The 26,804-nt window shown below is 47.3% G+C and overlaps 1 protein-coding gene and 1 pseudogene across 1 annotated transcript in view; one reads left to right on the top strand and one right to left on the bottom strand.

Annotated features, from left to right (window-relative positions):
* Positions 1-26,804, bottom strand: part of LOC138511205 (uncharacterized) — a 761,242-nt gene that overhangs the window by 497,538 nt on the left and 236,900 nt on the right. The window lies entirely within an intron of this gene.
* LOC138510660 (long-chain-fatty-acid--CoA ligase ACSBG2-like) overlaps positions 1-26,804 on the top strand; it is a 502,504-nt pseudogene that overhangs the window by 211,858 nt on the left and 263,842 nt on the right.

Below are 26,804 nucleotides of genomic sequence, written 5' to 3' on the forward strand. Positions count from 1 at the left end.
TAACTGGAGGCCGATACGTATCTGAGGATCGCAACCGTAGTCGAAAACATTACGGTGAGCAGCGCTCGCTTCGTGCCAGAGAGCCAACCCAGGCTCTGAAGGGGAGGGGCAGGAGGGAAGGCTCTGCGCTTATACTTACCCTGTATTTACCCTTAGGTCACCCTGACCCCCAGAACGATACATCCCAAAAGTACCGAAACTATGGCGGTCCCTCACACCACGCGGTCCCCTGGGAGTTAATCCCTAGTTGACCAGTGGGGGAAGGAGTGGCTGGGGCAAGTGCCTGGGTGAAGGCAGCCAGCGAGGGGGCTACACATCGGTACAGACCGGACCAGGCACTCCTGCAGGGCACCAGAGGTAAGCGTGACACCGCGGCATAGACACATTTGCCCTCCCCAAACAAAACAAAATTAAGTGGTCTTAAAATCTCTGTTAATTTCCACCACCTTATCCCAGTCTCAACCCATATTGTCAGACCGGCAACAGGACCGATATTAAACATCACAGAGAAGTCATATATAGTCGAATAGAGCATATGGTTTGAGTTACAGTAAAAGGAAAGTAGTTATAGACTTACTGTAACAAACAGTACAGAAGATTAATGGAATTAAATCACTGCACAGGCATTCTTCACGTCGGCCTAATCCCCGATCCCAAATGCTTTCACCTGACTTTGGCATTACCCATCTGTGGTGTGTCAACAGATACCGTATCCAACATACAAATGTGTCTTCGACTAGAACAATAGCCTGTGAGGAGCTTAAAAGTACAGCCCATTTTCCGCTGCTGCCTTTGACATCGAGTAATTCATGAGAATCCCTACAAGACCTGTACCTTTCTCCAAGCTAGCCCTTCTAGCACTTCAGACTGAGTGCAAACTGCGTACCAGTGCCGGATTATCCATTAGGCCAAATAGGCACTGGCCAATGGGCCCCACACCTTTTAGGGGCTCCGTGCCTGCCATTGCTTAATTGGATTTAGTATTTATTTTTAATTGAAATTGGATTGTGTATTTAATTAGCAACCTGCGCTGCGTTAGCATTTTTAAAAAAAACATTGGTCTCTGTCTACCTGCGTCTGAGTGTGGACCCTCCCTGTCGAGTCCGGCTTGCAGCATTTTCAGTTTATTTCAGTTTCACTTTCTAGTTGCCTGTTGATACGTGCTAGCCAAGGCCCAAGTGCAGACTCAGTGAGTCTAAGACACACCCTGGCTGGTGTACACAGGCAGACAGGAGCATCGCCACCAGCAAGTCAAGTCATCAGAGGCCCAGAGAGGACGAGCAAAAGTGAGGTGAGAAAGGGAGGACCAACTGGGTGAAAAGGCTTCAGAGGAGACAACGCAGCAGAGACAGCGAATTAATAGAAGGTAAAACAATAATTGTTGGAAATCTGCTTAGTGGTTGCAGACCAAGAAGAAAATAAAGCAGTTGTCCCTTCCAGCTAAAACCTGTACCTGTCCACAGGACTTTGTAGTCTTGGTGTCTCCCACGGGCTGCAAGAGTCAGTGCTGTGGTCTTGGCGCCCACATGGGGAACACAGATTAGGGTTGATGCTCTGAATGCCCCGGTGCAGTGGGGAGTGGTGATTGGGCCTGTGTCTCTCGCAAGGTGCTAACGTCACTTATCAAGTGTCCTGGGATGTGCTGCCAAAAGCACTGGCAAGTGCTGTTGTGCTGCCCCCGAGGGGTGCTCGAAGCAGGCTCCCTGGGGTCCCCTGCAGGTGCACTAGCCGGTGATTTGAATGCCACAGATGTGGTTTAAGCTGAAAAGCTCTGTTCTCTTAAAGGGCCAACAACAGTAACTCTATTACAACTCAAGAACCCGTGAATAGCTGCTCGTGTGTTAGGCAGAAACCTGTGCAGTTCCCTCTGGGACCACTGCAAAAGATTTAGGACTACAGGTGTCTGGCAGTAAACCCACTTGGTAGCAGTCTGTACCACACAGATTCACTTGGCAGCTGTGGCTGAGCAGTCAGACTTCCCTCAAGAAGAGTTAGGCAGTATGTGGAGTATACAACATAGGGCAATTCTACACCGTAAAACAAGCAAACACGCAACAAGGCTTCAGTGTAAAGATATAAAGGTATTTATTTATAACGACACATCTATAGAAAACACTCTGGCACTATTACGGCAAACACTTCAATTACAATTACTCTACGAAGCAAAAGATCAATCCCCCTAACAATAGTTCGACAAGTCTAGGTTTACCAGCATCACTTATTTGCAGACAGAGGTGTATGCTTCAATCTAGATGGCACTCTAGTATTTGTTAGGACGGGAGAGAAAAATAAGCAGGTTACGAAATCAACACGGTTCCAATACTTTACGGACAAATGCAAGGCAAGAAGGCAAGAACCACGGTAGATCATAAAGTTCAGAGGCCAGGCCCACTCGGAGAGGGGCAAGGCGATATGTCCCAAAAAGTATCTTAGTGGAAATGCGTTCGAGTCTTTGAAGCAAATTGTTATCGGCAGATTGGACCAGTTCAGAACAACACGCTAGAGAAAGCTTGGAGACGACCCTATGGAGAGGCGAGGATTAAGACACCTTACTCTATCCGGCAACAAGGGAAGCCAGGCGGACACAGTACCTTGATTGTGGAGAGACAGCTCCGGCGGGGGCAGTTGTTCCTGGTGGTGGATGCACGTCCGGTCTTTGCCAAGAGAAGAGATGATCTCGTCGTCAAAGAAAAGTTGAAGATCGTTGCACCACCAGGGAAAAGACCAGCCGCGGAGTGCTCCGTCACAAGGCACCACCTTTTGGTCGTGGTACAGGGGTAGTGGCTATCCGGTTGCCGAGGTGCTCTGCAAGGGCAATTCGACCACTGCGTCCTGAGGCGAAGAAAAAGCAAAGGGGACTGGTTGTTCCCACCAGTCAGGGGAAGAGACTCTCCGGCAGTGAGATCTCCTCTGTCGTCGGGAAGTGGTGAGTCGGTTCAGCAGGGCTCCACCGGAGGTGTCGAGTTGCAGGTCTGCTCAGCTTTACCCTCGTCGGATTCTTAGGTCCTGTGGCGACTTCTGAAGATCCAGTCCCAAAAGCCCTGCTTTTATGCAGAAAACCCCCATTCATTCAGCCTAGCTGTCACTCAAAACACGCTAAGTGGTGAGCGGGGAGGCTCACCACTTGGGCCAGTCACACCAGAGTGCGACCGGAGTTGGCAAGGCAACTCGGTCCAGGGTGCCTAAACCCCCCCCCACACCCCTGTGGTAACCCAGACAGAATGGCACCACTTTGGAGGGTCTCTGTACAGAAGCCCGCCAAAAGTGGAACAAAGGGCTCAACCTTTGGTTTAGGAGTCTCAGAGACGAACACAAACGCCATTTTAAAAAGCCGAGTTCTGGCAGAAAATACCATCCGATAGACTTATTTAAGATAAGTAGACCGGAGGTATGTTAGAGATTAACGAGAAACAGTATCAATCTCCAACAATGGGAAAGATCCCATAGGGTTATATTCGGGGTCGAACACAACAAGTAGTTTCCACTGCCACCAGCCAAAACTCGACGAGGGGGGACGGGACAGTGCCCCCTCGGATAACAGACCTAGGAGTAATCGAATTACCCCTACTAGTACGTCCACAATAGGATGGTTTGTACTAGTTCTGTTAGTAAATTTAGGTCTAGTAAAGCCAATGGTGACTTTACATGCCCGGGGAGACAGTAGTCAGTCCCCGGGTATGGAGTCTATGAGGGAGGTCCGCTAGGACGCCCCTGTGTTACGGCACGGAGGGTGCGGTGTAACACACATAGCAAAACATATGAGACCCTATGGAGTAAAAGACCCCATAGCCCATAGAACACATTGACATTCAAAGGCATTACCCACATTCATGTCCAAGAGTGGGAGAAAAAGAGTCTCACTCTTGGCAGGATGGAAAAAACAAACTCCAGAAATCCAGCAAAGCTGCTGGGGGACTCACTAGGTTAGGAAATTCAGCCTAAACAGAGAATTCTCCCTAACACTCGCCCCCCCCAGACTAAGGGACAGGAGGATTTAATCCACTCCTGGATGAATCTCATACCTCTAGTCGATGACATACATCCTAGAGAGACCATCAGCATTTTGGTGGTGACACCCTGACCTGTGCTCAATGGTGAAATCAAACCCTTGCAGGCAGATCGACCAACTCAATAGTTTCGGGTTTTCCCCTTTCATTTGCATTAACCATCTCAAGGGTTGGTGGTCAGTCTGAATGACAAAAGTAGAACCATACAAGTACGGCCTAAACTTCTTCAGAGCCCACACGATAGCAAAGCACTCTCTTTCGATTGTTGCCCACCTTGTTTCAGGATCCTTCAGCTTGCCGCTGATGAAGCAAACAGGGTGCTCCCTACCTTTCCCATCCATTTGACTGAGTACGGCACTTATTCCTACATTTGAAGCATCTGTCTGCACAATGAAGTGTTCACGGTCTTCAGGAGCTCTGAGTACTGGGGCTTGGCAAAGAGCCTTTTTCAGGTTTTCAAAAGCCTGATTGCACTCCTCGTTCCATCTAACCTTTTTAGGAAATTTGGGCGAGGAGATGACATTCAGTGGAGAAGCTATGGTCCCATAGTTCTCTATGAAATTCCTGTAGTATCCAGTGAGGCCTAGGAAGGCTCTCACTTGGGTTTAAGTAGTAGGTGTTGTCCAATTTTGCACAGCTTCAATCTTACTGAGCAAAGGCCTTATTTATCCACCTCCTACCTCATGTCCAAGATAGACTACCTTACTCTGTCCAATTTGGCATTTACTTGCCTTTATGGTCAGATTGGCTTGTCCAAGAGCCTGCAAAACATCTCTCAGGTGGGTTACATGTTCTTCCCAAGAATTGCTGAACCCTGCGATGTCATCCAAGTATGCCATGCAGAAGTCCTCCATCCCCTTCAGAACCTGGTTTACCATCCGTTGAAACGTAGCAGGTGCATTCTTAAATCCGAAAGGCATTACCTTAAACTGGTACAAGCCAACAGGGGTAGAAAATGCAGTTTTCTCCTTGGCATGGTCTGTCAGGGCTATTTGCTAATAGCCTGACGTCAGGTCAAATGTTCTGAAGAACTTGACGGCGCCAAGTTTATCCACCAACTCATCTGTTCTTGGCAAAGGGTGGGCATCAGTCTTGGTGACTGCATTAAGAGCTCTATAATCCACGCAGAATCTAAGCTCTTTAGATCCGGCCTTTGGTACTAACACAACTGGGCTAGACCATGGACTAGTAGAGGGCTCTATTACCCCGAGATCGAGCATCTTGCTGACCTCACCTTTGATGTGGGTTCGTACGTTCTCTGACATTCGGTATCCTCTGCTTTTGACCGGCAGACAGTCACCAGTGATTATGTCATGCTGGCCCCAAGGGGTCAAGCCTGGTGAAAGCGAGAACAGAGAGGCAAACTGATTCAACATAGATTTGCACTCTTCTTGTTGCTCGGGTGTCAGATTTGAAGAGAGATTTACTCCTTCAATTTTTTTGTCCAAAGGTAAGCCTCTGAGGAGATCCGGAAGAGCTTCACTCTCTTCTTCTTCCTCGGATGATGCTAGAAGCAATGCTCCTACATCGGGTCTTGAGACATACGCTTTGAGTCGGTTGGTGTGAAAGACTGTCGGAGCCTCCTTGGGATTGCCCAAGTCCACCAGATAATTGACCTCTCCGAGTTTACCCACAACTCTGAAGGGTCCCATCCATTTGTCTTGCAAGGCCCTCTGCCTTGTTGGGATCATAACGAGAACGAGCTGGTCTTGAGCGAACTCAACCATGTTAGCCTTTTGATCGTGCCAGTGCTTGACCAATGCTTGTCCAGCTTTCAAGTTATCGCTTGCTTCCATCATCATGTGCGACATTCTCCTCCGGAGACCTATCACGTAGTCAGTCACTCTGGCTGGCTTGGGGGAAGGAGCACTCTCCAACCCCTCCTTAATCAGGGCAAATGGACCTCTGACGGGATGACCATAGAGAAGCTCGAAGGGAGAGTAACCTACTCCCTCCTGAGGGACTTCTCTATAAGCAAAGAGAAGTCATGGCAGTAAAAGGTCCCACTTACACTTAAGGGGTTCTTCTAAAGCACCTATCATGCTCTTCATGGTTCGGTTTAACTGTTCTACCAACCCATTGGTTTGAGGGTGGTAAGCTGTTGAGAACTTGTAAGTAACTGCAGGTTTTCCACATGGCTTTCATGTAGTGGGACATAAAGTTTGACCCCCTGTCAGAGATTACTTCCTTAGGAAACCCGACCCTAGTAAAAATACCAAGGAGGGCCTTAGCCACAGCCGGGGCTGTAACAGTCCTCATAGGAATTGCCTCAGGATACCTAGTAGCATGGTGTACTACAACAAGTATAAACCTGTTGCCTGAGGAGGTTGGAGGATCAAGGGGACCAACCATGTCAATCCCTACTCTCGGGACTCCCACAACTGGGAGAGGCACTAAAGGTGCCACATTCTTGGAGCCCACATTACCAGAGGCCTGGCAGGTGTGGCAGCTCCTGCAGTGTTTTTCCACTTCGGCCCCCATCTTTGGCCAATAGAAGTAGAGAGAGAGCCTTGCCTTAGTCTTCTTGAAACTCAAGTGACCAGCCAAAGGATCTCGTGGGCTAACTGCAAGAACTGTGGTCTGTTGTCTTGGGGTACTACAAGTCGTTTGTAGTCTCCAGATGCAGACTCGGTCGGTTCACTGTAGAAGAGGCCATCCTCCCAGTGCAACCGGTATTTCCCAGGCTCTTGCCCTTCAGCCTGAGCTTCTGTAACGCTCACCTGATTCTCGCAGAGGCGCCGGTCTTGACTGGGCGACTACTGTATCTTCAAAGGTGATGTGTAGCACCCGGTTGGCTCTTTGGGCTGGACCTCTGTGCACTGTATGCCTGACGTGTAGAGTAAGATGTCTGCAGATAGAAAATATGGGGTTAATGAACTGGGGTTATTGGGGTGTCCCTATCTCTTTCCTCTTCTCCTCTCCTGTAGACCCCCAAAGGTTAACGCTCTCACCTTAGGTAAGTAAATGCCGAGCTCTCCATCTGCCTCGGGGCAGGGTGCTGTAACCAGTTTCTTCACTGGATAGGTAGCGCAGGCCTCTTGACTTCAGAGGACTGCTGTCCGTCGTTTACTGCACAAACGGTAAGTTTCGAGTCATTCAAATGTCTTTAAAGTCTTTAGTAATGATGTCTCTTGTTTTGCAGGGTTCCGGCGATGGCGGATGACGGGCTGAAGTGAGTTGAAGATGGAGCCTGTGTGATGAATAGAAGCGCCTGGAAGCACGTAAGTAAGCGCTTGTTGCCTGCTTCACTATGCGCTCTAACTGTCTTTTTATTTTGCAGGTACGAGTTCGGAGCGGCTGCAGGGTGCCGGAATACCCACTGGATTAGATGTGGAAAGGAGTAATGGCACGTGAGTATTAAAGTTCCCCAATGTCTTTAAACGCACCTTGTTTTGTCTTTCAGATGCGGGATGCAGCGCCGAAGGCCTCCGGAGCGTACGAAGAGTAGGTAAGCCTTTGCCTTTCAGATGCCGGAATGCTAACCTGTTCTTTCTTGTCTTTATAGGTGTTGCTGAAGACTGGATTCAGGATGGTAAGCCTTTGCCTTTCAGATGCCGGAATGCTAACCTGTTCTTTCTTGTCTTTATAGGTGTTGCTGAAGACTGGATTCAGGATAGTAAGCCTTTTTCCTTAGGCCCAGGACCGGATGCAGAAGACACGATGAGCGTTCTGCTGCAGAGGTTGCAGAATAACGCAAAGCAAGATTCATCCATTGGGTGTGGTTTAAATAGCCTCCTGTAGTGCTTAGGTGTCTCCTTCCACAGCCACGCCTAAGTAAGAAAAGAGTTCCTGGTAAGAAAAGAGTTCCTGCCTTCCAGAAGAGTTCCAGTGTTCTGAATCTAGGGAGTGGCTCCAGCCCCACCCAACAGGAAAAGTAGTTCCAAACAGAAGAGGATCAGAGGCTCAACTGGCAGGCAAGTACGCAGCATGGTCTGCTGAAGGTAAGTCCACCCAAGCATTATGAGCCCGGCGCTTCCAGCGCTGGGACTGGGCATATTTATGAGCCTGGTGCCACTGGCGCCAGGACTGGGTCCAAAAGGTCCCAATTGGGACTGGTTGGCACTCGGAACCTGGGTTATGGATCTGCTTCCAAGGGAGTTGGGAAAACCCTGACCTTTTGGAAGCAGAGATCATGACAGTACCCCCCCTCAAGGCCCCTCCCAAACCGGGCTTCTCCGGGGGTTTTGGCTTGTCAGGAAATGTTCGGTGAAATCTTTTGATTAGGCGAGGAGCGTGGACATATTCAGCAGGTTCCCAGGATCTCTCTTGGGGGCCGTAGCCTTTCCAGTCAATTAGGTACAATAGTTTAGATTTGGAGATCTTGGAGTCCAGAATGCTTTTGACTTCAAACTCGAGTTCTCCATCCACTAGGATAGGTTTTGGAGATTTGGTTAGTCGGGTTTGAGGTTGCACGGGTTTTAATAGAGAGACGTGGAAGACCGGATGTATCTTCATGTGCGGGGGCAAGTCCAACTTGATCGCTACTGGGTTTACTATGGTAGTGATGGAATAGGGACCAAGGTATCTTGGGTTGAATGTGCGTGGCCCTTTTAGAGATAGATATTTGGTGGATAACCAGACTTGATCCCCTACTTGATAGTGAGGGGCTTCCTTCCGATGTTGATCTGCTCCTTTCTTGTATTGTTCTTTAGCCCTTTGAAGGTGAGAAACAGCTTCCTTAAAGGCTTGGGTGATTGTAGAATGCAGGTAGTCTACTGCTGGTGTTTCAAGATCTTGGAGGGGATCCAACTCCGAGGTTCGAGGGTGACTGCCGTACAAAAGAAAAAACAGGGTTTTCCCAGTTCCCGAATGGACAGAGTTATTGTAGGCATACTCGGCTATCCAAAGGATATTTTTCCAAGTTTTTTCAGTTTGTTGCAGCATGCAGCGTAAATACTGTTCCAGAGTTTGATTGGTCCTCTCGGTTTGTCCGTCGGTCTGAGGGTGGTGACTGGTCGATAGTCTCACATCAATTTGAGCCGACCGACAGCAACTTCGCCAAAAATGAGAAATAAATTGACTACCTCGATCCGAAATTAGAACCGAAGGAAAACCGTGCAGTCGGACGATGTTTTCGAGAAATTCTCGGGCCAGAGTTGCTGCTGTTGGCAAGCCTTTGAGCGGAATGAAATGCGCCATCTTGGAGAATAAGTCCACGATTACTAGAATCGTATTGTATCCGGAGCATGGAGGTAGATCGGTGATGAAGTCCATAGAAAGCTTATGCCAAGGGCGAGGTGGGATGTCAATAGGGCGTAAGAGGCCTGCTGGTCTTTCCTTTTGACTCTTGTTTTGGGCGCATACTCCACAGGACATTATAAAGTCTCTGATATCTTTTTTCCAAGACGGCCACCAGAAGTAGCGCTTGATCTTTTCTGAGGTCTTGGCTATACCGGGATGACCTTCCATTAAAGAGTCGTGATAACAAGAGATTACTTTTTTCTGTAAATCTGTGCTGGGTAGGTATAATCGTTCTTGGAAATACAATAAGTTGTCCTTTACTGCAAAGTCCTTTCCCTGCAGATGCCAATTCTGTATGTCTGCTGGAGTTACAAGTTGCCTGGCTTTATCCTTAACTTCCTCTGTGGATTCTGTGGCGATTACACCCAGAATTCTTTGTTCGGGAATGATTGGTACAGGTTTAGGGTTGACCAAGTGTTCTTCCACTCCCATCCGAGAAAGGGCATCGGCTTTACCGTTCTTTGTACCAGGTCGATAGGTAATTATGAAGTCAAACTCGGCAAAGAATAATGCCCAATGGAGTTGTCTAGAGGATTGGGCTTTTGCGGTCTTCAAATATTGCAGGTTTCGGTGATCCGTAATCACAGTAACGGTGTGTCGGGCCCCCAGCAGATAATGCCGCCAAGCCTTAAAGGCAGACTTGATAGCCAGAAGTTCCTTGTCAGTAATCGTGTAATTGATTTCAGGAGGCGAGAATTTGCGGGACCAACATGCCACGGGATGCAACTGATTGGTTACCGGGTCCTTTTGTGATAGAACTGCCCCCATGGCAAGGCTTGAAGCATCAGTTTCCACGATGTAGGGGAGTTCGGGGCGAGGGTGTTTTAAGATTGGTGCAGAGATAAATTTAGTCTTCAAATCCTGGAAAGCTTGTTCCGCCTCGGTAGACCATTCAAAACGTTTGTTTTTCTTTAACAAGGCAGTGATGGGCTGGACTATTCGAGAGAATTCGGGGATAAACCTGCGGTAAAAGTTAGCGAAGCCTAACATGCTTTGCACACCTTTTACGGAGGATGGTGATGGCCATTTGAGAACTGCATCGACCTTCTTTGAATCCATACGCACTCCGCCAGGTGATAATATGAATCCCAAGAATTCAACTTCAGTCACGTTGAAAACACATTTTTCCAACTTAGCGAAAAGTTTGTGTTGACGCAATCTTTCGAGGACCATTTTCACGTGTTTCCGATGTTCAGATTCCGATGAAGAATAAACGAGGATGTTGTCAATGTAAACAACAACACATACATCTATGAGCTCTCTGAGGACATCGTTCATAAAATATTGAAAGGCGGCCGGGGCATTGCAAAGTCCGAAGGGCATGACCTGATATTCAAATAGCCCATACTTGGTGCGGAAGGCCGTCTTCCATTCATCGCCCTCTTTTACTCGTACCAAGTGGTAAGCTCCTCTAAGATCCAGCTTTGTATATATGCATGCTTTTCTGACTTGGTCCAGGAGTTCAGGGATCAAAGGTAACGGATATCTATTCTTAACGGTGATCTGGTTCAGGGAGCGATAATCGATACAAGTTCTAAGGTCTCCTTCCTTTTTTGGAACGAAGAACAAAGCTGAAGAAGCAGGGGACTTGGAAGGACGAATAAACCCATTTGCCAGGTATTGATCCAGGTATTGTCGAAGGTGAAGGTTCTCAGGCTCGGTGAGGGCATAAATTCTACTACAAGGAGGAGTAGATCCAGGTATCAGGTCTATCTGGCAGTCATAAGACCTATGAGGAGGAAGAGAGTTAGCCTGATCCGTCCGGAAAACATCTTGGTATTCTAGGTATTCGGGAGGTAACTGGGGAGTCTCTGAAGAAATTGTGGCCAGTGCAACACCAGGTGGAGGGTGACAAGTAGAGACACATTCTGGAAACTGGACCGTTCTTGCTCGCCAATCGATCAGAGGATTGTGTTTCTCTAACCAAGGTATTCCTAGAATAATCTGAAACTGAGGGGCCTTGATCACATCGATCACGATCTTCTCATGGTGTCCAACTTGACTTACTAGCGTCACCTCTTGAGTGGTATGCGTTACTGGCCCGGAGGCTATCTCCGTACCATCCACCGTAGTAATGACGTCCTTTACAGCCTTGGGACAAAGAGTTAGATTCATCCTCAAAACCATTTCATGATCCACATAATTGCCGATGGCACCGCTGTCGACGTAAGCTTCAATTGCATGTAATCGATCCAGATTATCAGGGCTAATGAGGACCATAGGTATCACGAAATGCGAGGTCACGGAACTGGTTTTCACGCTCGGCAAGAGGACCTCTATTCTTGTCGGGCGAGGTCGTTTCCCTGCTCAGAGTTTGTAACTTTGGTAACTGCAGCTCCTACTGCCTTCTTGGCAGGTTTCACCGGACAGTCTCGAAGAAAGTGCCCTGAGTTTCCGCAATATAGGCATAATTGCAACTGTTTCCTCCTTTCCCGCTCCCTTTGTGTTAGAGGACCTTTCAGACCCCCTATTTGCATGGGTTCCCCGGAGTCTACTCCTTTGGAAGGAGTTGGCGGTTTGGAAAATACTCGAGCATCAAACTTGGAACGATCGGCCTTCCTGTTCTGCAGCCTGTGATCAATTTGAACGACCAAGTCTATATAATCCAAACAGTCTTGTGGGGGATTCACTACTTGGGCTAAAACGTCTTTGAGCTCTCCACGTAGACCTCTATAAAACAGCGTAATCCTTTTGTCCTCAGGCCATTGAGTTTCCACTATTAGTCTATTGAAAGATGCAATATAAGCCAAAAGGTCTTGATTACCCTGTTGCAACGAAAGAAGCTCATTGTCCAAGGCCTGCCCCTGTGAATGTCTTGCGAACAGTTTTTCCATACTAAGCTGAAAGGCTTGAAAATCATGGAGAACCGGATCATCTTGATTAACTAGAGGGATCGACCAGTCTGCCGCATTGCCACTAAGGTACGAAAGTACAAAAGCTACTTTTGCTTGATCAGTTGGAAAGGCTGCTGGCCGGCATAAGAAGTGCAACCGGCACTGATTGATAAATACTGCAAACCTCTTTGGGTCACCAGAAAATCGTTCGGGCGGAGCCAGAGGTACATTCCCAGGTAGGTTGATCTGCACTGGATTCATAGAGGATGTTGAAGGAAGATTTGCCCCTGATGCGGGTAACGGGGTCTGTCCGGCTTGTGACTGTAGCACTTGTCTAGCAAGATTGTCTGTTCTCTCCTTGGAAATAATTAGTTCCCTTCTTAGAGCATTCGTTTCCTGACAAGCTGCATGCACTTCTGCCCTTAGTTCCCCAAGTAACCGGGCTAGGGGGTCAGTATCCGAGGTTTCCATAGCGCCTGGGCGAGAGTTTTGCGGTAGGCTTTGCGTTCTGTAACGCTCACCTGATTCTCGCAGAGGCGCCGGTCTTGACTGGGCGACTACTGTATCTTCAAAGGTGATGTGTAGCACCCGGGCGGCTCTTTGGGCTGGACCTCTGTGCACTGTATGCCTGACGTGTAGAGTAAGATGTCTGCAGATAGAAAATATGGGGTTAATGAACTGGGGTTATTGGGGTGTCCCTATCTCTTTCCTCTTCTCCTCTCCTGCAGACCCCCAAAGGTTAACGCTCTCACCTTAGGTAAGTGAATGCCGAACTCTCCATCTGCCTCGGGGCAGGGTGCTGTAATCAGTTTCTTCACTGGATAGATAGCGCAGGCCTCTTGACTTCAGAGGACTGCTGTCCGTCGTTTACTGCACGAACGGTAAGTTTCGAGTCATTCAAATGTCTTTAAAGTCTTTAGTAATGATGTCTCTTGTTTTGCAGGGTTCCGGCGATGGCGGATGACGGGCTGAAGTGAGTTGAAGATGGAGCCTGTGTGATGAATAGAAGCGCCTGGAAGCACGTAAGTAAGCGCTTGTTGCCTGCTTCACTATGCGCTCTAACTGTCTTTTTATTTTGCAGGTACGAGTTCGGAGCGGCTGCAGGGTGCCGGAATACCCACTGGATTAGATGTGGAAAGGAGTAATGGCACGTGAGTATTAAAGTTCCCCAATGTCTTTAAACGCACCTTGTTTTGTCTTTCAGATGCGGGATGCAGCGCCGAAGGCCTCCGGAGCATACGAAGAGTAGGTAAGCCTTTGCCTTTCAGATGCCGGAATGCTAACCTGTTCTTTCTTGTCTTTATAGGTGTTGCTGAAGACTGGATTCAGGATGGTAAGCCTTTGCCTTTCAGATGCCGGAATGCTAACCTGTTCTTTCTTGTCTTTATAGGTGTTGCTGAAGACTGGATTCAGGATAGTAAGCCTTTTTCCTTAGGCCCAGGACCGGATGCAGAAGACACGATGAGCGTTCTGCTGCAGAGGTTGCAGAATAACGCAAAGCAAGATTCATCCACCGGGTGTGGTTTAAATAGCCTCCTGTAGTGCTTAGTTGTCTCCTTCCACAGCCACGCCTAAGTAAGAAAAGAGTTCCTGGTAAGAAAAGAGTTCCTGCCTTCCAGAAGAGTTCCAGTGTTCTGAATCTAGGGAGTGGCTCCAGCCCCACCCAACAGGAAAAGTAGTTCCAAACAGAAGAGGATCAGAGGCTCAACTGGCAGGCAAATAAGCAGCATGGTCTGCTGAAGGTAAGTCCACCCAAGCATTATGAGCCCGGCGCTTCCAGCGCTGGGACTGGGCATATTTATGAGCCTGGTGCCACTGGCGCCAGGACTGGGTCCAAAAGGTCCCAATTGGGACTGGTTGGCACCCGGAACCTGGGTTATGGATCTGCTTCCAAGGGAGTTGGGAAAACCCTGACCTTTTGGAAGCAGAGATCATGACAGCTTCTGCCTGGTGGCGAAGACCTTCCAGAGTTGGACATTCTCTCTGTCCCTTACTGAAGTCGGCCCTGCTGGGTCAACCTTCTGCCAGTAAAGACTGCAGCTCAGGATGGTCAACAGGATCCAGATCTCCAATGAGTTCCTGGCCTTCCATTAGCTCTTCCTCAGAGTCTAATTCTACCACACAGGGTTGTACCTCCCTCTCAGCCTTGGCTGGAGGTGGAGTTACGGGTGTAACTTTGGACAACCGCGGGGAAGTCCGTGTTGGCTGCACTGGAATGCTGGCTGCTGGTTTTGGGGCATAAGTCTTAGGTTTCCCTTTCGCTTCTGTTTTCTTCGAGACAGCGGCCGACAATTCCAGTGGAGCAGGAGTGATTTCTTTCTTCATCATCTCCTGGAGAGTACCGCGCATGGTCCTTTCTCTTGTGGGTCTGGTTAGCTCCTGTAACCGTTTACTAGGAGGTCTGGGAGTATGCGATACAACTCCGAGAGTTTTCAAATCGTTACCCAACAGTACGCGTCCTGGTACCTCACTCTGTATGCTGACAGGTATCTTCACAGTCATGTCGTTACACTGGATGAGAACTGGTAATTGGGGAAGCATCTGCACAGGCCCTCCAGCTTACTTGGTGAGGCGTTTGGGTGCCTTAGCAACATCCTCAGCCTGAAAAAACGATTTGTCCACCACAGTTATGCTGGCCCCAGTGTCCCTAATGGCAGGAGTCTCCTGACCATTCACCTGGACACTGTCCTTATAATACTCTTTAGTATTATCGGGGATAGAATTATAGACATCTAAATTCTGTTGTTCCCACAATCCCAGAGATACTAAAGAAACGCTGGCTGAGACTCCAATGGGTTCGTCGGCCAGCAGTAGAAAGTTTCCACTTGCCATTTGGACTTCCTCCTCTGGAGCGAAGGCTAAGGAGACAAGCTGGACCCCTGAAGGTTTACCCTTACATCTGGAATCTCCTTTCACGTGGTCAGTTGAGCCGCAAACAAAGCATTTACCGAATGCTTTCTGGAATGGTGGCTTGTTCTGGCCTCCTTCCGGTTTGGCACCAGAAGACACACTATTCTGCTGTGGTTTTCCCGGTGGCTTACCCTTCTGGTTTTGTTGGGGGCCCTCTTTGGAATTTGAGTTATTCAAATTCTCTTTTGAGTCTTTTTTAGGCTGTTTTCCCTCATCCTTTTTCTGAGTTGCCCCAGAATCCTTATGAGTAGCCCTGTTGGCAACCCACAAGTCAGCAGCCCTAGCTAGCTTCTGGGAATCTAACTCCCTTGAATCAGCCAAGTGCTGTCTGAGCTTAGGAGAACAGGCATCATAAATAGACTCCAACATAAAAAGATTCTTCATACCTTCATAAGTGTTCACTTTGTAACCCTTAATCCATCCCTCTAAGTTTTCAACCCTTCACTCACCCAGGTAGCCCAAGGGGTACCATCATGCTTTTTGAGGGTTCTACACCTCTTAAGATACTGGGAAGGGGTCTTGCCGAACCTAGCTATCAAAGCTGGTTTCACACTTCTATAATCCGTCTTATCCGCCTCCCCCAACTCCATTACCACATCAGTCGCAACAGGAGGGAGCCTAGAGAACAACCAGGGAAGTAAATCATTCCCGGTGATGTCCTGGAGCCCATGATGGTACTCAAACAGTTTTAACCAATCCAACACATCCAATCTCGGTTCATACATACCCACTAATTCCTTCGGCATCCGGGGTCTTTTGGGACTGGAGCTCCTAGATGAACCAGAGGAGAGAGAAGCATTTTCCATAGACAACTTTTTCATCTCTAACTCGTGATTAAGTTCCATTTCCCAGACTCTTAACTCAGCTTGCTTCTGCTCAGCCTGGGCATTCATCCGTCTGAACTCGAGCTCTTGGTTTCGTTCAGATTGAGCCAAGAACCGTTTGTATTCTAATTCGAGCTTCATTTTTTCAAGTTCAAAATAAGCAGGGTTACATGTGGGACCTGGTATGGGCCCCGTAGGTACAGCTGGTAAGGCAGGTAGAGGAGCAGGGGAAACAGTTTCGTTAGCCTCTCCTTCCTCTTCAGCCTCTTCATCGCTATCATCAGAATTATGATTTAGATCAACACCATCACTGTTATCTACATTTGCTGGAGAGATTGGTTCCTCTGAACCAGTACCCAGACTTTGGTTCGCCAGCAATCTCTCTATTAGTTCCAACTTCTTGCCCCTTACAGAAAGATTCTCTTGTCTACAGAGAGCTCGCAAACTCTCAGTATTTTCACCTGACAAGGATTCTTGACTGTAAGCTTCCATTGTAGACATGTTTTTGAAAGTTGCTTTTTAGTGCTAAGCTTTGTGGTTAGTTATCCTAAAGTGTCGAAAAGCACTCTAAACTGTATACTCGATACAAATCCCACCGTTTTTACACCAGTGTTAGGCGGAAACCTGTGCAGTTCCCTCTGGGACCACTGCAAAAGATTTAGGACTACAGGTGTTTGGCAGTAAAGCCACTTGGTAGCAGTCTGTACCACACAGATTCACTTGGTAGCTGTGGCTGAGCAGTCAGACTTCCCTCAAGAAGAGTTAGGCAGTATGTGGAGTATAAAACATAGGGCAATTCTACACCGTAAAACAAGCAAACACGCAACAAGGCTTCAGTGTAAAGATATAAAGGTATTTATTTATAACGACACATCTATAGAAAACACTCTGGCACTATTACGGCAAACACTTCAATTACAATTACTCTACGAAGAAAAAGATCAATCCCCCTAACAATAGTTCGACATGTCTAGGTTTACCAGCATCACTTATTTGCAGACAGAGGTGTATGCTTCAATCTAGATGGCACTCTAGTATTTGTTAGGACGGGAGAGAAAAATAAGCAGGTTACGAAATCAACACGGTTCCAATACTTTACGGACAAATGCAAGGCAAGAAGGCAAGAACCACGGTAGATCATAAAGTTCAGAGGCCAGGCCCACTCGGAGAGGGGCAAGGCGATATGTCCCAAAAAGTATCTTAGTGGAAATGCGTTCAAGTCTTTGAAGCAAATTGTTATCGGCAGATTGGACCAGTTCAGAACAACACGCTAGAGAAAGCTTGGAGACGACCCTATGGAGAGGCGAGGATTAAGACACCTCACTCTATCCGGCAACAAGGGAAGCCAGACAGACACAGTACCTTGATTGTGGAGAGACAGCTCCGGCGGGGGCAGTTGTTCCTGGTGGTGGATGCACGTCCGGTCTTTGCCAAGACAAGAGATGATCTCGTCGTCGAAGGAAAGTTGAAGATCGTTGCACCACCAGGGAAGAGACCAGCCGCGGAGTGCTCCGTCACAAGGCACCACCTTTTGGTCGCGGTACACGGGTAGTGGCTATCCGGTTGCCGAGGTGCTCTGCACGGGCAATTCGACCACTGCGTCCTGAGGCGAAGAAAAAGCAAAGGGGACTGGTTGTTCCCACCAGTCAGTGGAAGAGACTCTCCGGCAGGGAGATCTCCTCTGTCGTCGGGAAGTGGTGAGTCGGTTCAGCAGGGCTCCACCGGAGGTGTCGTCGTTGCAGGTCGGCTCAGCTTTACCCTCGTCGGATTCTTAGGTCCTGTGGCGACTTCTGAAGATCCAGTCCCAAAAGCCCTGCTTTTATGCAGAAAACCCCCATTCATTCAGCCTAGCTGTCACTCAAAACACGCGAAGTGGTGAGCGGGGAGGCTCACCACTTGGGCCAATCACACCAGAGTGCGACCGGAGTTGGCACGGCAACTCGGTCCAGGTTGCCTAAACCCCCTCCCACACCTCTGTGGTAACCCAGACAGAATGGCACCACTTTGGAGGGTCTCTGTACAGAAGCCCGCCAAAAGTGGAACAAAGGGCTCAACCTTTGGTTTAGGAGTCACAGAGACAAACACAAACGCCATTTTAAAAATTCGAGTTCTGGCAGAAAATACCATCCGATAGACTTATTTAAGATAAGTAGACCGGAGGTATGTTAGAGATTAACGAGAAACAGTATCAATCTCCAACAATGGGAAGAAACCCATAGGGTTATATTCGGGGTCGAACATAACAAGTAGTTTCCACTGCCACCAGCCAAAACTCGACGAGGGGGGACGGGACAATGCCCCCTCGAATAACAGACCTAGGAGTAATCGAATTACCCCTACTAGTACGTCCACAATAGGATGGTTTGTACTAGTTCTGTTAGTAAATTTAGGTCTAGTAAAGCCAATGGTGACTTTACATGCCCGGGGAGACAGTAGTCAGTCCCCGGGTAAGGAGTCTATGAGGGAGGTCCGCTAGGACGCTCCTGTGTTACGGCACGGAGGGTGCGGTGTAACACACATAGCAAAACATATGAGACCCTATGGACTAAAAGACCCCATAGCACATAGAACACATTGACATTCAAAGGCATTACCCACATTCATGTCCAAGAGTGGGAGAAAAAGAGTCTCACTCTTGGCAGGATGGAAAAAACAAACTCCAGAAATCCAGCAAAGCTGCTGGGGGACTCACTAGGTTAGGAAATTCAGCCTAAACAGAGAATTCTCCCTAACAGTGGATGATAAGGGGCACTTTGTATCACTTTTAATATTTATTTTTACATTTGCCTGAGCAAGAGCTGAGTCTCTTAAACAAAGGGAGATGTTGCATCCACATGACCCTCCAGTGCCATGAGATGAGGACTAAGCAAGGGTCAACAGGGGGTTCTCCTAGTACCCCACCTAGGCCCCTAATTCACTGGTGTTGCATAAATCAAATGCCAAGATCATTTTAGGTCAGACCAATTCAGGATAATCTTTTTTCCACTCTGTAGTGGGAAGCAAATGCAAAACAAACAGAGAGACCCTGTACATAACAGGGTTAGAGTCCAACAAGCTTTTCTACATTTGTAGTCATATACATAGTGAGCGGAGGTTTCTATGATCTCATTGAAGTGTAACATAGCTTATTAATTAGCGGATTGGTGTTACATTTAAACTCTGGTATCCAAGGTCGCTTACATGGTTAGTGCATAGATAAACATTGCAGCGGGGCAAAGGAAGTTACATACTTTTAAAGCCCATCCCTGCAAACAAGCAGAAGTGGGAGGCATTATCGGTTTGTATCCTCCTTTAAATACACAGCTTGTAAGTAATCTACAATTTATATTTGTACGAATGTGCCAGAATATTAGCGTGCAGTGAATACATTCCTTCTCTTGCTTCAACATGAATCAATTCAAAAAGGTTGTCAAAGCAGTCAGGCGTAGGAATACTATACCAAGTTCCTAGGTGTACGCGTTATAATATACGCTGAATTCTGTTTTTATTCCACATTTACCCTCCTCTTAGGCTCATTCAGAACAGCCCTCAATCGTCATTTCCAGATAGCAAAGATGAATCCCTTGGGAGATTTTTTCTGATCCTTGCAGGAGCATCAATTTCTCTAGAAGCTTCCCTTTATTTGAAACACTTTTTGGGTTGATTACTTGCTTCATAAGTAGAGATGCACAATAAGCATTAATTAGGCTTGACAATAAAATCAGGACACCTTGTATTATGAAAGCGCCTAAAGAGCCTAGTCATCCAGTGTGCCGGTACCACAAGATCCACCTGTGTCAGTGTCCTCTCGGTGGATGGCCACTGCGCTCTTGCAGATGTGTGAGATGATATGGGTTACATTACTTGAATGGTCAGGAGCATAAATGGAGCATTCAGAACCGATCAGGGCACAATCACCTCACTGCGAAGGCAGGATAGTGACCAGGGCCATATGATTTTGCAAAATCAGAGGATGGAAAGCTACTTGCTTATGGTTTTTCATGGTCAAAATACCATGCCGCGTTTGGCCCAAGACTTCTGCCAGTTTTGAAAATGGACGTGCCACAAAGTCTTTTGTTCTGTCCTGTGGCCATGTAGTCCCTTTGTCTTCACCCAGGTCAAGAGACCCGGGTATTCCTTATTTGGGCATGCAGCCTCCTGCAAAAACCTCAGCTTTAGCGGGCTCCTGCATGTCACGTGTGCTATTGCCCAGGAAGAGGGTTTGGACTATCTGGTCCAAATCAAACTACTGGTGCCAGTATGTCTGGTAGGCCTGAATGACTGCAACCGCTGTGGTCCACGATTGGCCCATGCCTGGTGTGCATACAAGAACAGATCTTCCATTGGTTATCCTAGATTTGAGCGTGAAACAAATCTTGTATAAGAGAAGGCACTCAAATCCATTTCAAGTCGATCACCTGAAGTTCACACCGAACTACAGAAGCAGCCAAGTATCCTGAATGAAAGAGAAGACTTGTGGAACCGGCAGAGATGTGCTGGAAGGTTTGGCACCCTGACCCCGCTGTTGTCCCGTCGGACTTCTGCTTTTGTATCATACCAAGAATGCCTGCAAGTGCACTTCGACGCTTTGGAGTAGTGGGACCAACTACTCTCAGCACCTCCTGCTCACCCTCGCAAAGATCCTCTTCAGAAGTGTTTCTGGGCCATCCAGCGAACTGACCAGCTCCAACACGGGTTATCATACAGGAGCACCACCGTCCCAAGTTGAGACTCGGGAATTTGGGAATTGCTTACTTGTGGCCCTGGTCCCTTTCCCGCCAAAACGCATTATCCTAGCTCACCTGGGTCGCGATTTATGAGAGTGGACCACGCTGTGAGCATTTGCGGTCCCTGTGCCGCACAACTTTGATGACTGTCGCTGTAAGTGCCTGCAGGCCTGCCCCGCCATGTCCTGAGATGTGCTACACCAGAACTATCCTTCTCCTTTCTTCAAGAGCTGAGCAAAGGCTACTATCCTGCCACGGACCATAGACCATTCCGCAGCCGCTGAGAGCCGGAACGTCCTATAACTGCAGGGGTGAAACCTACCAGTGAAGTGGACTAGACTGTCAAAGTTTGGTTCAGACTGTGTCGAGGGTTGGTGAGTACTTAAATCACTTACCGGTGTCCCACTGGCACATCCATCTGTTTTTTATGCATGAGAATCCCTGAAAAGATACTCACCTTGGCTGGGCTAGCCTGCGCTCTCCAGCTATTGCCGAAGTCCAAACGTTGCTCTAACTGCAAGGGTAGACCCTCCTCAAGGAGTCAGGCCTTATTCTTTATCGCTTCAACCCCCTTCCTGAACAGCTACAGCTCCCTGAAGAGAATCCGCTTTTCGCTTTACGCATGACAGTGAGTTGTTAACACACTGCTGTACTTTGAGCATAAGATAAGGCCCCTCACTTCTTAGGGCTGGACTGCATAGGACCGGGATTGACCTCAAAGATCCCGTTTCACCAGCATTAGGCAAAACGCATTTTGTATATATGTTACATAGTGAAAAGTGTGTGTGGCAACTATTTTATTATTACTGTGGTTTATTCGTGCTTAGTTCTGAGGCCAATAATACATGTTTTTTGTAATCTGTGAAGCTTTACCTTATGTGAAAATTGTGGGCTTCCGATCACTCTTGCCCCTCCTGAGACGTTGTCTTGACCGCCTGCCACGCCACCATAGATTGGTCTGGTTTGTCCAGAAGGTTCCCCCATTCCACTAATCTAGGGTGGCCCCCTAAACTTCTGCCCACAAGGTCAGAGTTTCGAAATCCACCTTAACAAGGACAATCTAATAGCGGAAGGTTTCTTTCATCATTTCAGAAGGTGGGGAATATTTTGAAGGTCTATAAAACCCAAATGAAGCTTCAAGGCCGTTGACTCAGAGACAAGTGTGAGGAAGCAGAAATGAAAGTGGGACACAAAGTTGCCATGTTTTGGTTAAAGATTTTTATTAAAACAAAAAGAGTTGGGAAAAGGCCGCTCTGACCCTACTCTAAAAGGAATGTCCCTACCTATAACCAACAACTAAGGATCTGTCCAAGTCAGGATGTAACAATCCAAACTGTCCTTGTGTCCAAAGCATCTATCCTGACCCTCGCACTGCAAACCAAACTATAAGGTGAAAAGGGAAATGTCTTTGACCTGGTGATTGCAAAAAAAACCCATAAAGGAAAGATATAACTGCTCCAACATAAAAGTTCTACAAAGTAAAAGTGCCTTGGTTCTAGAGGGGGATTCTCTTCCCCTGGATTCTTCTTCAATACCAACGATTCTTCGTCTAAAAGTTCTTTGTGTCTTTCTTGGTCCACAACAATCCTGTTAGTTACAAAGCTACTTACCCTGAAGTTCCTTCTTTCAAATGTTTCTTCTTGTTTAGCAAACAGTTTTATATCCTTTCTTTTGACTTCCTGTAGATTTGCAACTGCCTTTTATGCTCCCTTGCCAGAACTTCTTATGCACTTGTAACCTGCCTGGTTTCCTCGCCTGCCAGGACTTCTTATATTCACAGGTAACATTTCCTCTTTTACTGCCATAATTTCATATATCGCCTTTAGTATTGTACATCTGGTTGATTCAAAATGCACTCTGGTTCCCCCCATATCTGAATTCCATACACTCATATATGGCTGGGATCCTTATTTGCAATATGCCTTCTTGGTTTTCAATCAGTCTCTTTAATGCCTCTCTTTCAGCGACTTTACTGTTTATAGTTTGAATTTGGCGGTCGGCGAAACGCCCCAGGGTCGCCACTTTGCTTGGGACAACTCACCGGCTCTGTATGGTGTCTTTTGACCCGGTTGCGCTTACACAGCAAGGCTTTTCCACCTGCTTTCAACTCTGGACTGCTCTCACATTATTCCGGGTTCTATTGCAGCTTCACTTCAGCAGGTCTGTCTTGCTTCAGGTCGCGGTAGGTGAAATGCTGCTTTGTTTGGTTGCCAAAAGCCCAGGAGTCTTCCTTTGACTCCTGGCGTGTCTGCGAACGTCCTGCTCACAGAGTGCTACTCCATTTCATTCTGGGGAGCTCCTTGACTGCGCTGCACCGGTTCGTGCTTCCAAGTTCCACAAGCCTCGCAGAGAGGTGCAGCGAATTCTCCAAAAGAGGAGCAGCCTCTTAGAATTTGTTTTTGATCTTCATATTTCTTGTGCACAGGTGCTTTCTGAAAACAACTACAACGCTCATTGAGCTTGAGGCTCCTTCTGCTTTGCATTGTTCCCTTCATCCTCCTTGCCCCAGTAATTAGGTGATTGTCAGAATTGGAGTACATTGAGGTTAACCGATACAGATGACTTGCAAATCTCCTTCAGTGGCTCCTACTGATGAGCCAGTCCTATATGGCAAATAATTAGAACTGGAAAAGGTCGTTTTGGAGCTTTTACCTTTTAGACCAGGGATGGGAGTTTGGCCAAAAAGTTTTTGGGAAAAAGTTTCTCTATTTTCCCTAAAGGGAGGTATAGATGCATGTCAATAGGCAATTAGGGTATTGGGTATCAAGGGGTTTTCTTCATAGGCAAAAGGGGGATATCATGTCTCCTCCAATGAAGCCATGACGTTTCCCTGTAGGCTGTCTCCTCCCATGTGATACTCACTCATATAGCCGACCACAGGGTCAGGATCAGAAAGTGGCTGCTGTCCCCTGAGCACATAAAAGGAGGCTAATGCTGGGAGATCTGTGATGACTCCACTGAATTCATCACATACCCTTCCCCTAATGCTGCTGGCTATCTCAGTACCTATTAGAAAATGGGAAAGGAAGTCCATATTACCCTATTCTCTTTATTTTCTGTATTCTCCTGTAAAACAATAGGGCTGTAAATCTCAGAACCAGCGCATGTTTCTTGCATTTGTGTCTTTGTGAAGGCTCATCCATGTTAATGGAGTGTTATCAGTGACCAACCTAAACTGTGAACCTGTCATATAGTATTTGAGATAGGTTATTGCCCACTTTATTGCCTGGGCCTCTAATTCAATAGTGGCATCGTTTTTCTCTTGTGGGAACACTTTTCTACTGATGTAAAGAATAGGAGGTTCAATGCCATCTTGATCTTGTGAAAGAACTGCCCCCGAGCCAATGTGTGATGCATCCGTCTGTAGAAGGAATTCCCTGTTGAAACCTGCCACTTTCAACACAGGTTCACTAAAGAGAATATGCTTGAGCTTATCAAAGCACAATTGATGTTCTTCTTGATGGATGCATAATTTGTAATGAAACGTCTTTAATATCCTGCTAAACCCCAAAAGGCTCCTAGGTCTTTATTTGCTTTTGGTTATTATTGCTACAAAGATCAGGGGGGATCAGCTTCCCAGTTTTGGCTGCGAAATTATGGAACTCACTTCCTAACCCTCTTAGAGCTGAACCCTCGTTCCTAGCTTTCAAGCCAAAGTTCAAAGCTTGGCTGACCGCACAAGACCTGCCCATGTATTAATTGACACGGTAGTCACTAACTGTATAACTCGCCTAATGTATAAAGATGAATATGTATATACTTGTATAGTTTGTATTATAGTTGCCTCTGCGCTATGATCACTTAATAGTGTTCCTGTACATGACTGTAAATTCCTGCTATTTCTAACACTGTATGCTATCCCCACTGTTTATGCCTGTATTCCTGCTATGTAACCTAAGCAATGCGCCTGGATGCCCCTGGGCCTGGAGCGCTATACAAATAAATAAATAAATAAATGCATTGAGGTTCCTTTGACTACTTTAACTTTCTCCGTTTGGGGTTGAACCAGCCCATTATCTACAAAAGATCCAAGATATTTGACTGCTGATCGCGCCAAGTGACATTTCTTTGGATTTGCTGTGAGCCAGGCTTTTATTAATGCTCTGGTAACTAGGTACAGATGTTGCAAATTCTCTTTCCAGAATCGCAGAAACACGTACTCCCTCCCATTTGATAAGCTATTAAATTTAAACAACTCATCAGTAGCTGGGTGCTGACATAATGCGACACACCTTTTAAGGTTAGTGAAGTCATAGGATCGCTTTATGAAGCTCAGGCCACTTTTGCTTAACACTGCCATCATGTTCCTGCAGGGTTCACTGTTAAACGACTGTCCCGAATAAGGCGAGGAAGGATCACCATCTGGCCAAAACGTCTCTACACGTACCCAAGTAGTGGGGGCGCGGGGTGGCACACGTTATCAGGATTTGCCCCTTAGAGACGTCAAATAATTACCTGCTGGTATGCCTTTCAATAAGAGCCTGAGGACCCACAGCAGCACTCTATATGAGGCTTTGAGAAATGAGACACACATAATCAAATTAAGCATTCTGCCATTAGCACTTGTATGTTGTTTATTCATTTACATTTTCCCTAGCCAATGCCAGTAGGGGCACTGCCTTCAGTAGCTAGCTAATATTTATTGAAATGAGCAGGACAATGGTTACTTTCTTACAGTGCCTTTGAATCTTGAGTTAGCAGGCCAGGGGATGTGGGTGAGGGTGCATCTGTCACATGCAGATGGTAACATCTTGCAGAGTGTGTGATACCGCCGCCTTTGGCCATTTGCAGAGTGCACTCACCATTTTACATGCAGTCCTAATACTGTCAGGGGTCAACGGCTGTGGAAGTGGAGGTGGAATGGGGGGTTCATTGAGAAGTGCCCTGTACAGTCAATAAATACCACACATGTGAAATGTATAAATACAATGATGCGTTACATGTAACAACGGTGGGGCTGATCCTATCTGGGACGCAACTGGTTAGGGCTCAACCAGTTAAAGAGTTCATGATGAACCCTGGCCTTCAGTCTATCATATCATATCTTATAATCCCCCAGGCCCGCTGCTGCAAAAAGAGTCTGTCTGAACACCTACGTACTTAAAAGGGTGCCTATGTCATGCTCTCCCACCACTGGCAGTGTGATTGTGGCCAGGGTCAGTACCTGAGTGCTTCCACTCCCATTGAACAGCAAGGAGTGACCTAGTGCTGGAATCATAAACATAGTTTTAGAAGCCTGATAGATTGAGTCCAAACTTGCATTAACAGCTGTGGATCATGGGACTGAATTTGCCAAGAAATAAGCAAGTTGTACAAAGCTTTCTTACAGGTGCTGTCGGTAGTCTGTGACCGTGTGGTTAGTCCCAGAAAGCCTGAAAATGTTCCAAACCTGTATCTTGCTGCAAAGCTCTAAATGGGCAAACCACTAGCTCATCCAGAAATGAATTGGTTTTGCAGTGCACAGTTGCTCAATGTGTGTATCCTCTTTTCTTCCTCTTTCCCTGTAGGTCACATGGCTTGTCAAAAGATTTGGCAAAGCTGCTGACATGAAAGAGCAGGAGATTGGTGTCAGCTACTTGCCACTGAGCCACATGGCTGCCCAATTCATAGATCTCTGGCTGCCCATATGCTTTGGAGGCACCACTTACTTTGCAAACCCAGATGCCTTAAAGGTAAGAGGGGTGTGTGTGTGTGTGTGTGTGTGTGTGTGTGTGCTTGTCTGGGAGTATGTATGTGTGTGTGGGGGAGAGGTTTGAGTTCAGGCTTGCAGTGAATAGACTATCAACTATAAAATGTGTGTGTGTCTCTGCCTGTGTGAGTGAGATGTATGTATTCACGTCTGCGGTGAATGAGTTAGTAGGTGTATTGTATAGGTCTGTCATTAGTACAGGGCTGATCCACACATTGATTGGTCATAGAGCGCAATCTGTAGCAGACGCAGTCAAGCATTGATTCGCCAGGTTTGTGTATCAGCACTGTGAGAAACCTGAGGGTGTTCTCCCAGGTCAACCTCATGAATCCCTTATTCAAGCGGCCAGTGAACAGCTGGCGCTCTCAGATCCCAGCCCTGGGGGCGGACGAGCGAGGCAGGATCATCTGGGTAGGGGAGCCCAGGGTGTACTCTGGGAAATGCCCCAGGTGAGATGCAGTACGGTACCAGAGAAAGGGACGAGGAGGACAAGGTCCCCGAGGCTTTTATGGGCTGTAGTAAATCGGCCTCCCTTCAACCAGATAAACTTCCCTTTCGAGAAACCACCATCCCCTCCACCTTAGCTGAATCTA

The sequence above is a fragment of the Ambystoma mexicanum genome, chromosome 6p, assembly GCF_040938575.1.
Source record: "Ambystoma mexicanum isolate Mex_15411 chromosome 6p, UKY_AmexF1_1, whole genome shotgun sequence".
Lineage (NCBI taxonomy): Eukaryota > Metazoa > Chordata > Amphibia > Caudata > Ambystomatidae > Ambystoma > Ambystoma mexicanum.